Raw genomic sequence first — 15,589 nt, 5'->3', positions numbered from 1 at the left:
GTTTAGTCGGGCAGCATGGTCGGCACGGGCTTGGAGAGCCGAAGGGCCTGTTCCTGTGCTGTACATTTCTTTGTTCTTTGTGCCTGTAATCATTCACTTCCACAACTTGAAAGATCACCAGAAGGTCCTGAAGACGGGTAAGGCGAGGTGGGACCTGCCTCCATGAGGGAGTGAGGATTTCCTTATTCCAGGATTTTTCAACAGCAACACAAACGAAGCATCGAGACTTTGATGAAGTTTGAAGGGAACTATGTTGCTTTATCCTGTGACCCTGAAAATTATATTTGACAACTCCGTCAAGCTCATGTAAAGCTCATCCCGGGGGGGTGATCATTTGCGTCACTGCTGATGAAAGGTGCAGAATGCTGGAGAACCAGCGGCGTCTGGAGGTTTGTTTGATGAAGGCCCAGGAGGAAGTTTCCGCCGGAGTGAAGTTCAGTCACACAAACCCCGCGCTCTGATTGGCTGGAGGACCAGACTCCTTCCGGTCGTGCAACTCTTCCCATTGGTCAATGCCTCTCAGGAGTTGAGCTCGCCTGCACACGCGCAGCTGCCACTCTCCTTCAAACATGCGCAGTCTCAGGCAGGGGGGAGATCACCGAGCCGCCTCCAGCTCTGGTCGCAGCCGTCAGCCGGTTGCCTGGAAACCTGGTCTCGAGGTGCAGAGGGAGGGGGTTGAACGGGGCGGGGCTCCCGCGACCGCGCACTGGAACCCAGTGACGACACTTCGGAATAGAGTAATTCCAATTGGCTGATTCAGGCAGGGCTCTATTGTGATGTCACAGCGGATGTGAAGGTAAAACCTCCTCCTGTCTCCAATATCTGTGAGTAAAACACTTTCTTTTCTCCCCCTTTCCATTTCTTTTCTCATTCTCACCTTCAATTGGTCACTTGCAGCAACTGAAGGGAAAGGAAGTGAATCCAGGGAGAGTGCAGACTCTGCAAAGCTTGGCCCAGGTCTCTCTCTTAAAGACATTGACATCCTTTGTTCCCTCAGCTTGACACATTTATTTATTTGGGTTAAAAGAATGGTCTATTTCCTGAAGTTCACAATTAAAGGGCTGGTTTCCCCAGGAGATGGCTGACATTTAAGAGGTCAGTAAATTAATATCGGACAGATATATGTCCAGTGTTGTTAAATGGTACAGATTAGATATATTATTTATGGTTCTATAATGTAGTATATTTATTATTATTTCAGTAGTGTATTATTGTGCTGTAGCTACGGTATATACTTACAGTCATCTCTTCCCTCAAGAGTGTTAGTTTCTGGATTTCTCTTCAAAAGGGATCCGTGGAGTATTCATGAATGAGTTAATATTTTTGATATTTCTTTTGATATGTTTTTTAAACAATTTTTAAACAATGAATGCAACAGAATAATAGAAATTTTGTGGAAAATGGGTACAGTGCAGAACTGATACGGCCAGCATAAATACAAGCAACACATTGCAGAATTAATTCGTAACAGGATATTTGAGCGACCAGAGCCTCGAGATGAACTGCCTGATCCATTGAACAACCAGTTAACAGGTTAACATAGTGAGTGAAGAAAGAGGGTAAGATTATATAAAAATGGAAGGATAATAATGCAGGATGCACCCCCCAAAATATTACAAATGGACTAACAGCATAGTCGAATTCAAATGAATAAAATAACATAGATGACTTAGAATCTCTACAGTGCGGAAGGAGGCCATTCTGTCCTTCAATCTGCACTGACCCTCAGAAAAAGCACTCCACGAAGGCACACTTCCCACCCTATCCCCGTAACCTCATGCATTGATCATGGTCAACCCACCTAACCTAACACCTTTGGACACGAAGGGGCAATTTAGCATGATGAATTCACTGAACCTGCACATCTTTGGACTGTGGGAGGAAACCAGAGCAGACACGGAGATCGTGCAAACTCCACACAGATAGCCACTCAAGGAATCTAACCAGGGTCCCTGCCTCTGTGCGGCAGCAGTGCTAACCACCGTGCCTCACTGTGCCCGACTCCCGACCTAAGTTGAATTTAATTCACTGATGGAAATCCCTGGAGGAGCAAGTCAGTCAAATTGGAACTTATATATCTGAGATAGGGGTCACATAATTTACCAAATATATCAGACTTTGAATGAACTACAGACATTAAACATTCCATGGGGGTGCATTCTGTAATCCGCCTATGCCAGTTTTGGATAGAGGGAGAAGTGACTGGTCTGCTTCTATATCGAGCCAGAGGGATGTTGGGTCCATTCTCACCCAATCCCTTATGAACCTTAGATGAGAGGCCAATTGATATAGCCCGATATTCCGGAGACCCAACCCTCCCTTAGCTCCTGTTGATTGGAGCTTAATAAACTTGAGGCGAGGTTTCTTTTTGTTCCAGATAACTGTACTAATCATTCCATTAATTCCCCTAACGACTCTGGTTGACAGCAGTATAGGCAGCATCTGCAGAGGGTACAACAGTCTGGGCAATACATTCATTTTAATGAAGGTGATCCTCCCTCGCCATGAAATTGGAAGAGCCGACCACCGGGCAAGGACCCACCTAATAGTCACCATCAGCTGTGGAAAGGTGGCCCATATAGCTGTTTGAAAGAGGGGGTCATTGACATTCCCAGATATTTAACTCCCAAGGGGGAACCATCTGAAGGGGAAGTTAGCAAGAGGAGGGGGCCCTCAACCCCTCCCCACCTTGGACTCAGTAAAATTGATCTTAGAAGCAGAGAAGGCATTAAATCTATCCACTACCCGGGTGCAACTGGTTAAGATGAACATTGTGCTGTGGTTTTTATTTTTATCGGTCTTTTTGCCGAAATCGTTCTTTATGGGATGGATAGGTTGGTTTTGTCATTTGTGTGGGGGGTAGGTTACAAGGATTAGGAAGATAGTGATTCAGAAAGGGCGACAGTCAGGGGCTTGGCACTTCCGAACCTGTTAGACTATTATTGGGCGGCAAACGTGAAGAAGGTGCATGTTTGGAGCAGAGAGATGGAGGCTTTGTGGGAGAGGATGGAGACTGGCTATTGTAAGGGGTGGGGGTTGCAGGTGCTGGCGATGGTGCTGCTCCCGTTTCCCTCGGGTAGTTCTCGGGGAGTCCTGTGGTGGTGGCCATGCTGAAAATATAGAGACAATTTGTGCAGCACTTTAGGTTGGGGGGGTTGAGGTCAAAGTTGATGCCAATCCGAGGGAACCACAGATTTGAGCTGGGGAGGATGGCTGCATCGTTTTGGGGATGGGAGGAGCGAGGGGGTGATGGAAATGAAGGACTTATTTCTATAGGGGCAGTTTGCAAGTTTAGGGAGTTGGCGGAGAAGTTTAGGGTCTCACAAGGGGAGGGGTTTTCAGGTAGATGCAGGTGCAGGACTTCGCAAAAAAGGATTTTCCAACCTTTCCGGTGACACCGCCTTCCTCTTTGATGGAGGGGATGGTGTCAGTGATGGAGTTCGGCAGGAGGGTCGTCTCGGCGATTTATGTGAGGAAGTGGGGATGGCGCTGGAGGAGGGGCTGTGGTGTGAGGGGCTGCGGAGGGTGAACGCCTCAACCTCGTGTGCGAAGCTGGAGTTAATGCAGCTAAAGGTAGTACACAGAGCCACCTGACCAAGTTGTTTGAGGGGGTGGAGGATATTTGTGAGCGGTGTAGGGAGGGGATCAGCCAATCATGTTCTCATCTTCTAGTCCTGCCCGAAGTTGGGTGAAATTTTGGAGGTTGTTCTTCAGCACCATGTCGGTGATCTTGTGTGTGGATTTAGAGCCCAGTCCCCTGGGGGACATGTTCGGGGTGTCGGACGTGCCGGAGTTGCAGACAGTAGCGGGGAATGTTTTAGCCTTCGCCCCGTTGATCACTCGCAGGCGGGTTCCGTTGGGGTGGAGGTTAGTTTCTCTATCCTGTGCCTCGGTGTGGCAAGGGATTTAATGGAGTTCTCCTATTTAGAAAAGGTAAAATTTGCTCTAAGTGGGTGAGTGAGGGGTTCCATAAGAGATGGGGTTTGTTTATATTAAATTCCAAAGATGTGCAGGTTCGGTGGATTGGCCATGCTAAATTGCCCCATCGTGTCCAAAAGGAAAGGTGGGGTTACTGGGTTACAGGGATAGGGTGGAGGCATGGGTTTATGTAGGGTGCTCTTTCCAAGGGCCGGTGCAGACTCAATGGTCCGAATGGCCTCCTTCTGCACTGTAGGAATTCTATGAATCTATAATTTCAAGGAGCTGGTTATCATCAACTGCTAGGGGGCAGGAGGGGGTGGGGAGGGGAGGGAGTGAGGTGGGGAGGGGAGGGAGTGGGGAGGGGAGGGAGTGGGGTGGGGAGGGGAGGGAGTGGGGAGGGGAGGGAGTGAGGTGGGGAGGGGAGGGAGTGAGGAGGGGAGGGAATGAGGTGGGGAGTGGAGGGAGTGAGGAGGGGTGGGAGTGAGGTGGGGAGGGAGGGAGTGAGGTTGGGAGGTTGGTTCGGGTGTTGGGGGTGGGGTGGGTCTGGGGGTTTTGTGTTGGTTTTATTTTGTAATGTTCTGTGCTGTAATCGTTAAAATGCTAAAATCTGAATAAAAATACTTTAAAAAAAAAAAAAAAAAATCTATCCACTACTCCAATAATGGCCGGGACTGAAACACTGGAGGTCGACACAAACAGCAGCCCGTCATCTGCACACAGAGTGATCTTGTGCTGCCTCACCCCACCCTCCAGTCCTGATATCAGAGACTCCGATGAAATATCCTCCGGCAAGGGCTCAGTGGCCAACGCAAACAACAAGGAGACAGAGGGCAGCCCTGTCTAGTCCCTCTCTGAAGCTCAATATTCAACGACGGTAAACCATTGGTGAGCACCAAATGATCAATGAAAGGTTTCCACCTCCGGGTGAGCCCCTCTACCGACCCCCACAAAGCGAACGTGACCTTCTCCAGCCGCAGGCATTCTGCCAGGTCGCTCACCCACATTCCCGCTTCCGGCCGCTCCGAGTCCCGCCAGCACAACAAAATCCGTCTCCGGGCTATCAGGGAGGCAGAGGCCAAAACATCGGCCTCTCTCCCCACCTGGAGTCCCGCATCCTCCGACACACCGAATATCGCCACCTCCGGACCCGGGGCCACCCCCACACCCATAACATCTGAGAACCCCTGCCCGAACCCCTCAGTCTCAGACACGCCCAGAACATGTGAACGTGATTCACGGGCCCTCCGCACACGGCCACACCACCTTCCACCCCCGCAAAGAACCGGCTCATCCTCACCACCATCATGTGGGCCCTATGCACCACCTTAAACTGGATGAGGCTCAACCTCTCACATGGCGAGGACGCATTCACTTTCCGCACGGCCTCGGCCCATGTCCCGGCTGCACCTCCCCTCCCAACCCCTCCTCCCATTTGCTCTTAATCTCCTCCCCCGGGGCACCCACCCTCTCCATCAATTCCCTGTAGATATCCGACACCGTCCCCTCCCCTATATCATCCTCTGAACTTGTCCTGCAACACCGGAGGCGGCAGCCCCGGGAAGAACAGCACCTCTCTCCTCAAGAAATCTCTCACCTGCAGGAACCTAAAGCCGTTCCCTTTTGCAAATCTCACAATTCCTCCAACTCCTCCAGTCTCGCAAATTTCCCCCCTGTGAACAAGTCTCTAAAGTTCTCTCTCCGACCTGCCGCCACCCCCGGAACCTCGTATCCAGCCCCGCCGGCACAAAGCTGTGGTTGTCAGGTATCGGTGCCCACACCGACATGTCCTCCAGCCCGAAATGCTGCCAGCACTGACCCCACACCCAAAACGCCGACACCACCACTGGGCTCACGGAGTTCCTGACCGGGGAGAACAGAAAAGGTGCCAACAACAGTGCCCTCAAACCCGTGCCCCTACACAACGCTGCCTCCACCCGCCCACCCACCGATCTCTCCTCCATCACCCATTTTCTCACCATCGCAATGCTCGCCACCCAATAATAATTTGTCAAATTCAGCAACACCCCACCCCCTCCCATCCCATCTACAGGAACACCTGCTTCACCCACGGGGCCCATACACATACACACAGACCTCCTTCAGCCCCAAACCCTCACCCCCTCCACCTTGGGGAACTCCAACCCATCCAGGAACCGTCTCGACCTCTCCTTCCTGGTTGGGGCTTAATCACGTACAGCCTCCTACAGAAGGCCTCAAATGCCCCATTCACCCCCTCCAGATGCCCCTCTCGTTCCTCACTGTACCAATCTCCCTCGCCGCTGCCTGCTTCTTCAGCTGATGGCCCAGCATCCTGCTCGCCTTTTCCCCACTCATACACTGCCCCTCTGGCCCTCCGCAACTGCCCTGTGGACACCAACCAAAACTCCATCTGGAGCCTCTGTCTCTCCTTTAACAACCTCTCCTCCGGTGCCACCGAGTCCCTCTGATCCACCCTCAGAATATCCCCTACCAGCCTCGCCCTCTCCTCACGCTCCACCCTCTCTCTATGCACATCGATTAAAATAAATTCCCCCCTAACTGCTGCCTTAAGTGCCTCCCACAGCGTGGTGGCTGTGACCTCCCCCGTGTCGTTGAACTCCACATAGCCCCGTGTGGAAGCTGTCACTCGCTCACACACTCCCTCATTCGCCAACAGCCCCACATCTAACCTCTACTGCGGCCATTGGGCCTCTCCCTTCACCACCCATAAATCCACCCAGTGCGGCGCGTGGCCGGAAACCACAATCACCGAGTAGTCCGAGTCGGCCACCCCGGCCCACAGCACCTTGTCCATAACAAAACTGTTGATCCGGGAATACACCCGGCGCATACGGGAGAAATACGAAAACTCCTTCTCCCTCGGCCTCCCAAACCTCTGTGGGTCCACCCCCTGATGTGCTTCATGACCCTCCTCCCCCCTCCGACTTAAAACTCGACCGATCCAAACTCGGATCCAGGATCGTATCAACATTACCCTCCATAATCATCCGGTGCATTGTCCAGGTCTGGGATCTTCCCCAACACCCGCCTCATAAAGTCGACCTCGTCCCAATTCTGGACATTAATCAGGAATACCGGCATCCCCCCCAACTTCCCACTGACGGTCACGCACCTACCCCTCCAATCGGCCAAGATGCTCCCCACCTCAAAAGCCACTGTCATATTAACCAACACCACCACCGCCTCGTCTTCATGTCGAACCCCGAGTGGAGCCCCTGCCCCACCCTCCCCTTCCTGAGCCTCGTCTGATCCCCCAACTCCAGGATCGTCTCCTGCAAGAACACCACGTCCGCCTTCAGGCTCCTCCAATGCGCAAAAACATGTGACCGTTTAACCGGCCCATTCAACCCTCGCACGTTCCACCTGACCAGCCTGGTCGGTGGGGGGGGGGGTGGGGGGGGGTGGGCTCCCTTGCCGATCAGCCAGATCCCATTTTAAGCCAGCCCCCAACACGGGTCACCAGGCCCGCCTTCCGAAATCTGCCGCCATCTCTCCCTTCCCAACTGCGCCACACCAACCGCAGTCAATTCAGAAACCCCCCCCCCCCCGCCCCCATCACCCAAACAAAAAAACAACCCAATCACCCCCACCTCCCCCCACCACCCCTTCCTCCTGTCAACCGCCCACTTCACTCCCGTTAACTAGCCCGCCCAGCTAGCATGGTGGCCCCCGGCCAAGGCCGCTGACTTCCCTCCGCCCTTACAGTCCACCCCTCCCCCATCCTCTCAGCCTCAAACAAAGAGAAACAAAAGGCACGCTCACCATCACTGCTTCCCCATCGAAACCTGCGAGGTGGTCGAGGGTTATGGGGAAAAGGCAGGAAAATGGAGAGAAAGCTGAGATGAGGAGGGATTTCTTCACTCGAGGATGTGGTGAAACTTTGGAATTCTCTCCCCCAGAGACCGTGGAGCCTCAGTCATCAAGTATTTTCAAGACAGACACTGATCGGTTTCTCGATATTGAAGAGATCGAGGGAACTGGGGAATAGTTTGGGAAAATGGTGCTGAGGTAGATCAGCCAATGATCTCATTGAATGGTTGAGCAGGCTCGATGGGCCGAATGGCCAACTGCAGCTCCTATTTCTTATGATCTCTGTGTCCAGGACAGGAAGCAGTGAGCATGGATCTGTCAGTCAGCCTGAATCAGCACCTTCAGGAGAATTGGGAGGGTGAATATTAGATACAGCCGAGTGAGAATGGAGGGAGAGTGTGTGGGGCGGAGATTTACAGCTTTTGGGGAATGAGAGAGGAAAGAATGTTCCAAAGAAATTAAAATAATCTGTTCTAAATTTCTATCCTGTACTGATTGTGATGTCTTTTGTAAACTCCTTTTACAGGATGTTAAAAGGATAGGATTTACAGACAGAAATCTCAAACATCACGTCTAGATCTGACAGTCACTCGGTTCATCAACCATTAAATTTGGAAGGAGAAATGTTTGCCCGACCTGTTGATTTCAAAAGATTTTAAACATCAGTGCGACTGGAAAAACACCGAGACACACACACCCGACTGAGAGTGTTCCAGAGCACTGACTGTGGAAAGAGCTTTAACCAGTTACACAGCCTGAAAACACATCGCACCATTTACAGCGGGGAGAGACTGTACACGTGTTGTGTGTGTGGACGAGGTTTCAACTGACTGTTGGACCTGGAGAGACACGAGGAGACCCAAAACATGGACAAACCGTGGAAATGTGGGGATTGTGGGAAGGGATACAGTTTCCCATCAGAGCTGGAATCTCATCAACGCAGTCACACTGGGGAGAGGCCGTTCACCTGCTCTCAGTGTGAGAAGGGATTCACTCAGTTATCCCACCTACAGACACACCTGCGAGTTCATACTGGGGAGAAGCCATTCATCTGCTCTCTGTGTGGGAGGGGATTCACTCAGTTATCCCACCTACAGACACACCAGCGGGTTCACACTGGGGAGAAGCCATTCACCTGCCTTCAGTGTGGGAACGAATTCGGACATTCATCCACCCTGTGGAAACATCAGCGAGTTCACACTGGGGAGAAGCTATTCATTTGCTCTCAGTGTGGGATGGGATTTATTCAGTTATCCACACTGCGGATACACCAGCGAATTCACACTGGAGAGAAGCCATTCACCTGCTCTCAGTGTGGGAAAGGATTCAGACATTCATCCAGCCTGCGGAGACACCAACAAATTCACAGTGGGGAGAGGCCATTCATCTGCCCTCAGTGTGGGAAGGGATTCAGACATTCATCCAGCCTGCAGAAACATCAGCGAGTTCACACTGGGGAGAGGCCGTTCACCTGCACCGTGTATGGGAAGGGATTCACTCGGTCAACACACCTGCGGAGACACCAGCGGGTTCACAAGTGATGACAGGGGTTGGATTCTGCTGTTATTGCTGCTGTTAATCACATCCAGGACTGAACCATGTTCATTCTGACAGTGGGTAAGTTTGTGAATAGGAGCTTAAATGTAATTTTAGTGGAGTCTTGTTATTCCCAAATTGATGTTTTATTGTTGCTAAGTCCCTCCTCCCTTCAGTGGCAGCAGCCGAATATTCGGCGATTGTCATCTCTGACCACGCCCCTCATTTTGTTGATTTTGGCCCTTCCCAACGCCCACCTTGGAGACTCGACACCACGCTGAGGTCTGATGACAAATGTTGTGAGTGGTTGTCTGCGGCCAAAGCTCAACAAATCAGAGTCAATATCTCCTTCCACACTCTGGGAGGCCCTAAAGATGTAATCATGGGGGAAATGATCTCACATAAATCTCACACCATGAAAACAGAGATTGGAGTGACAAAGACTGGTGGACTCCATTTTGGAAGTTGACCGCCAATATTTACTTGTCCCAACACCGGAGCGACTGACGTACAGGACGAAATTACAGCTCCAATTTGAACTGATACCTATGGATAAGGCTGTGGGTCAGTTACGGTGTTCCAGGGACACCTTGCACAAACATGGGGAGAAGGCTGATCACCTTCGGAATAAGGAAGGTAACCTGGATCAGCTCCTCTCCAGGTTAATGTAGCTTTCGGTTCATATCACCGTGAGCTGTATGAGTCGGAGCCTCCAAACACATCAGGTATGATTTTTTTTTGGATGGTTTACATTTCCCGACCGGAGAGGGAGGCAGGAGATGGGAATTGGATTCCCCCCTGTGCCGGGCAGGAATATTGATGTGTATTGGGCAGCTGCAATCTGGCAAAGCCCCAGGTCCGGACAGCTTCCCAGCTGAATTTTAGAAATGTTCTCGGAGCAGCTCATACCTTTGTTAATGGACATGTTTAACCACTCGCTGTGCAGGGGGTCACTACCCCTGACCCTCACTCGAGCCTCAATTTCTTTGCTCCTCAAGGGGGACAAGGACCCAGTAGAAGGTGGGCCGTACCGACCCATTTCACTTCTGAACACCGATGTTAAGCTGTTGGCTGAGGGCGTCGTTCCAGCTGGAGCCGTGTCTCCCAGTTATCGTGCCTGAAGATTGGATAGGCTTTGTGAAGGGGTGGCAGTTGTCGGCCAATGCTCAACGCCTCTTAAACATTGTCCTCTCCCCCTCCACTGCTCTGGAGCCTGAGGTCATGGTGTCTTTGGATGCTGAAAAACATTTGATAGGCTGGAATGGAACTAATTATTTGAGATTTTGGGGAGATTTGCAATCGGTCCTACATTTGCCTCCTGGATTTGTCTGCTGTATAATGCCCCCGAGGCCAATATTCATACAGATTTTAAAAACAAATAAATTCAGAGTACACAATTTTTTTTTCAGTTAAGGGGCAATTTAGCATCGCTAACCCACTTACACTGCACACCTTTGGCTTGTGGGGGTGAGACCCACGCAGACACGGGGAGAATGTGCAATTTCCACACAGACAGTGACCCAGGGCCGGGATCGAACCTGGGTCCTCGTCGACTGGTGTGTAAGGGAACCCTTGGGTGGAACTGAATGTAGAATGGGATTAGAACTTAAATAGGTGTTAGGTTAGTAGCATGAACTTTATTCATTTTGTTTAATTTCCATTAAAGTTTGTTTTGCTAAGAGGAATGTAATCCTGTGTTACGGTTCTTTTAGTTAATTACTGAGTGTTTGGATTTCTCTTTAAATATTAACAGTCCCGACCGGGATCGTAACAGCCTGGGAGAGCATATTTCTTTTTTTTTTTTTAATACTTTATTGAAAATTTTTGGTCAACCATCACAGTACTTTGTGTGTCCTTTACACAATAATATAACCGTATAAATAACAATGACCTGTTTTATAAACAAAGAATAAATAGTATATAACAAAAACGAAAACTAAAACTAAATGGCAACTGCCTTGTCTCAGATAAACACTCTCCAAAAATATGGTTTAACAGTCCAATATACAATTATTTATAGCAACGACCTATACATATTATACATATATATTAACAACCCTGAGAGTCCTTCTGGTTCCTCCCCCCCTCCCCCCCCCCCCCCTCCCCCCCTGGGCTGCTGCTGCTACCTTCTTCTTTTCCATTCCCTCTATCTTTCTGTGAGGTATTCGACGAACGGTTGCCACCGCCTGGTGAACCCTTGAGCCGATCCCCTTAGGACGAACTTAATCCGTTCCAGCTTTATAAACCCTGCCATGTCATTTATCCAGGTCTCCACACCCGGGGGCCTGGCTTCCTTCCACATCAACAGTATCCTGCGCCGGGCTACGAGGGACGCAAAGGCCAAAACATCGGCCTCTCTCGCCTCCTGCACTCCCGGCTCTTGTGCAACCCCAAATATAGCCAACCCCCAGCTTGGTTCGACCTGGACCCCCACTACTTTCGAAAGCACCTTTGTCACCCCCCACCCAGAACCCCTGTAGTGCCGGACATGACCAGAACATGTGGGTGTGATTCGCTGGGCTTCTCGAGCATCTCGCACACCTATCCTCTACCCCAAAAAATTTACTGAGCCGTGCTCCAGTCATATGCGCCCTGTGTAACACCTTAAATTGAATCAGGCTTAGCCTGGCACACGAGGACGATGAGTTTACCCTACTTAGGGCATCCGCCCACAGCCCCTCCTCAATCTCCTCCCCCAGCTCTTCTTCCCATTTCCCTTTCAGCTCATCTACCATAATCTCCCCCTCGTCCCTCATTTCCCTATATATATCTGACACCTTACCGTCCCCCACCCATGTCTTTGAGATCACTCTGTCCTGCACCTCATTCGTCGGGAGCTGCGGGAATTCCCTCACCTGTTGCCTCGCAAAAGCCCTCAGTTGCATATACCGGAATGCATTCCCTTGGGGCAACCCATATTTCTCGGTCAGCGCTCCCAGACTTGCGAACTTCCCATCCACAAACAGATCTTTCAGTTGCGTTACTCCTGCTCTTTGCCATATTCCAAATCCCCCATCCATTCTCCCCGGGGCAAACCTATGGTTATTTCTTATCGGGGACCCCACCAAGGCTCCCGTCTTTCCCCTATGCCGTCTCCACTGTCCCCAAATTTTCAAAGTCGCCACCACCACCGGGCTTGTGGTGTATTTCTTCGGTGAGAACGGCAATGGGGCCGTCACCATAGCTTGCAGGCTAGTCCCCCTACAGGACGCCCTCTCCAATCTCTTCCACGCCGCTCCCTCCTCTTCTCCCATCCACTTACTCACCATTGAGATATTGGCGGCCCAGTAGTACTCACTTAGGCTCGGTAGTGCCAGCCCCCCCCTATCCCTACTACGCTGTAAGAATCCCTTCCTCACTCTCGGGGTCTTCCCGGCCCACACAAAACTCATGATACTCTTTTCGATCCTTTTGAAAAAAGCCTTCGTGATCACCACCAGGAGGCACTGAAACACAAAGAGAAATCTCGGGAGGACTACCATTTTAACCGCCTGCACCCTCCCTGCCAGTGACAGGGATACCATGTCCCATCTCTTGAAGTCCTCCTCCATTTGTTCCACCAATCGCGTTAGATTTAACCTATGCAATGTACCCCAATTCTTGGCTATCTGGATCCCCAAGTAACGAAAGTCCCTTGTTACCTTCCTCAGCGGAAAGTCCTCTATTTCTCTGCTCTGCTCCCCTGGATGCACCACAAACAACTCACCTTTCCCCATGTTCAGTTTATATCCTGAGAATTCTCCAAACTCCCGAAGTGTCCGCATGATCTCTGGCGTCCCCTCCACCGGGTCCGCTACATATAACAACAAATCATCCGCATACAGAGATACCCGGTGTTCTTCTCCTCCTCTAAGTACTCCCCTCCACTTCTTGGAACCCCTCAATGCTATTGCCAGGGGCTCAATCGCCAGTGCAAACAATAATGGGGACAGAGGGCATCCCTGCCTTGTCCCTCTATGGAGCCGAAAGTATGCAGATCCCCGTCCATTCGTGACCACACTCGCCACTGGGGCCCTATACAACAGCTGCACCCATCCAACATATTCATCTCCAAACCCAAATCTCCTCAGCACCTCCCACAGATAATCCCACTCCACTCTATCAAATGCTTTCTCGGCATCCATCGCCACCACTATCTCCGCTTCCCCCTCTGGTGGGGGCATTATCATTACCCCTAGCAGCCTCCGTATATTCGTATTCAGCTGTCTCCCCTTCACAAACCCAGTTTGGTCCTCATGGACCACCCTCGGGACACAATCCTCTATCCTCATTGCCATTACCTTGGCCAGAATCTTAGCGTCTACATTTAGGAGGGAAATAGGTCTATAGGACCCGCATTGCAGCGGGTCCTTTTCCTTCTTTAGGAGAAGCGATATCGTTGCCTCAGACATAGTCGGGGGCAGCTGTCCCCTTTCCTTTGCCTCATTAAAGGTCCTCATCAGTAGCGGGGCGAGCAAGTCCACATATTTCCTGTAAAATTCAACTGGGAATCCATCCGGTCCCGGAGCCTTCCCCGCCTGCATGCTCCTAATTCCTTTCACTACTTCCTCTATTTCAATCTGTGCTCCCAGTCCCACCCTTTCCTGCTCCTCCACCTTGGGAAATTCCAGCCGGTCCAGAAAGCCCATCATTCTCTCCCTCCCATCCGGGGGTTGAGCTTCGTATAATTTTTTATAAAATGCCTTGAACACTCCATTCACTCTCTCCGCTCCCGGCTCCATCTCTCCTTCCTCATCCCTCACTCCCCCTATTTCCCTCGCTGCTCCCCTTTTCCTCAATTGGTGGGCCAGCAACCTGCTCGCCTTCTCCCCATATTCGTACTGTACACCCTGTGCCTTCCTCCACTGTGCCTCTGCAGTACCTGTTGTCAGCAGGTCAAATTCTACGTGTAGCCTTTGCCTTTCCCTGTACAGTCCCTCCTCCGGTGCCTCCGCATATTGCCTGTCCACCCTCAGAAGTTCTTGCAGCAACCGCTCCCGTTCCCTACTCTCCTGCTTTCCTTTATGTGCCCTTATTGATATCAGCTCCCCTCTAACCACTGCCTTCAGCGCCTCCCAGACCACTCCCACCTGGACCTCCCCATTATCATTGAGTTCCAAGTACTTTTCAATGCACCCCCTCACCCTTAGACACCCCCCCTCATCTGCCATTATCCCATGTCCATTCTCCAGGGTGGGCGCCCTTCTGTTTCCTCCCCTATCTCCAAGTCCACCCAATGTGGAGCGTGATCCGAAATGGCTATAGCCGTATACTCCGTCCCCCTCACCTTCGGGATCAACGCCCTTCCCAAAACAAAAAGGTCTATTCGCGAATAGACTTTGTGGACATAGGAGAAAAACGAAAACCCCTTACTCCTAGGTCTGCTAAATCTCCACGGGTCTACTCCTCCCATCTGCTCCATAAAATCTTTAAGCACCTTGGCTGCTGCCGGCCTCCTTCCAGTCCTGGACTCGACCTGTCCTGCCCTGGTTCCAACACCGTATTGAAATCTCCCCCCATTACCAACTTTCCCACCTCTAGGTCCGGGATGCGTCCTAGCATACGCCTCATAAAAGTGGCATCATCCCAGTTCGGGGCATATACGTTTACCAAAACCACCGTCTCCCCCTGTAGTTTGCCACTCACCATCACGTATCTGCCCCCGCTATCCGCCACTATAGTCTTTGCCTCAAACATTACCCGCTTCCCCACTAATATAGCCACCCACCTGTTTTTCGCATCTAGCCCCGAATGGAACACCTGCCCCACCCAACCTTTGCGTAGTCTCACCTGGTCTATCAGTTTTAAGTGCGTTTCCTGTAACATAACGACATCTGCCTTAAGTTTCTTAAGGTGTGCGAGTACCCGTGCCCTCTTTATCGGCCCATTCAGCCCTCTCACGTTCCACGTGATCAGCCGGGTTGGGGGGCATTTTTTTACACCCCCCCCCCCCTTGTCGATTAGCCATCCCCTTTTTCCAGCTCCTCACCTGGTTCCCATGCAGCTGTGTCCCCCCAGGCGGTGCCCCCCCGCCCATCCCACCCCATACCAGCTCCCCCCTCTCCCCAGCAGCAGCAGCCCAATAGTTCCCCCCTCCCACCCCCCCCCCCCCGCCCCGCTAGATCCCCCACTAGCGTAGTTACACCCGCCATGTTGCTCCCAGAAGTCAGCAAACTCTGGCCGACCTCGGCTTCCCCCCGTGACCTCGGCTCGCACCGTGCTACGCCCCCTCCTTCCTGCTTCCCTATTCCCGCCATGATTATCATAGCGCGGGAACCGAGCCCGGGCTTCCCCCTTGGCCCCGCCCCCAATGGTCAACGCCCCATCTCCTCCACCTCCTTTC

The 15,589-nt window shown here is 51.5% G+C and overlaps 1 long non-coding RNA gene across 2 annotated transcripts; it reads left to right on the top strand.

Annotated features, from left to right (window-relative positions):
* The first annotated feature begins 457 nt into the window (after positions 1–457).
* On the top strand, positions 458–10,952 carry LOC140420255 (uncharacterized). 2 transcript variants are annotated; one of them, XR_011946245.1, is made up of 2 exons: positions 458–796; positions 8,258–10,952. It is a non-coding gene; the product is annotated as an uncharacterized lncRNA (long non-coding RNA). The 2 variants fall into 2 exon arrangements; XR_011946246.1 differs by lacking the exon at positions 458–796 and adding an exon at positions 924–1,095.
* Positions 10,953–15,589: the final 4,637 nt, after the last annotated feature.

Source organism: Scyliorhinus torazame, chromosome 5 (assembly GCF_047496885.1).
Source record: "Scyliorhinus torazame isolate Kashiwa2021f chromosome 5, sScyTor2.1, whole genome shotgun sequence".
Taxonomy (NCBI): Eukaryota; Metazoa; Chordata; class Chondrichthyes; order Carcharhiniformes; family Scyliorhinidae; genus Scyliorhinus; species Scyliorhinus torazame.
This window is presented reverse-complemented; position numbering and strand designations above follow the sequence as displayed.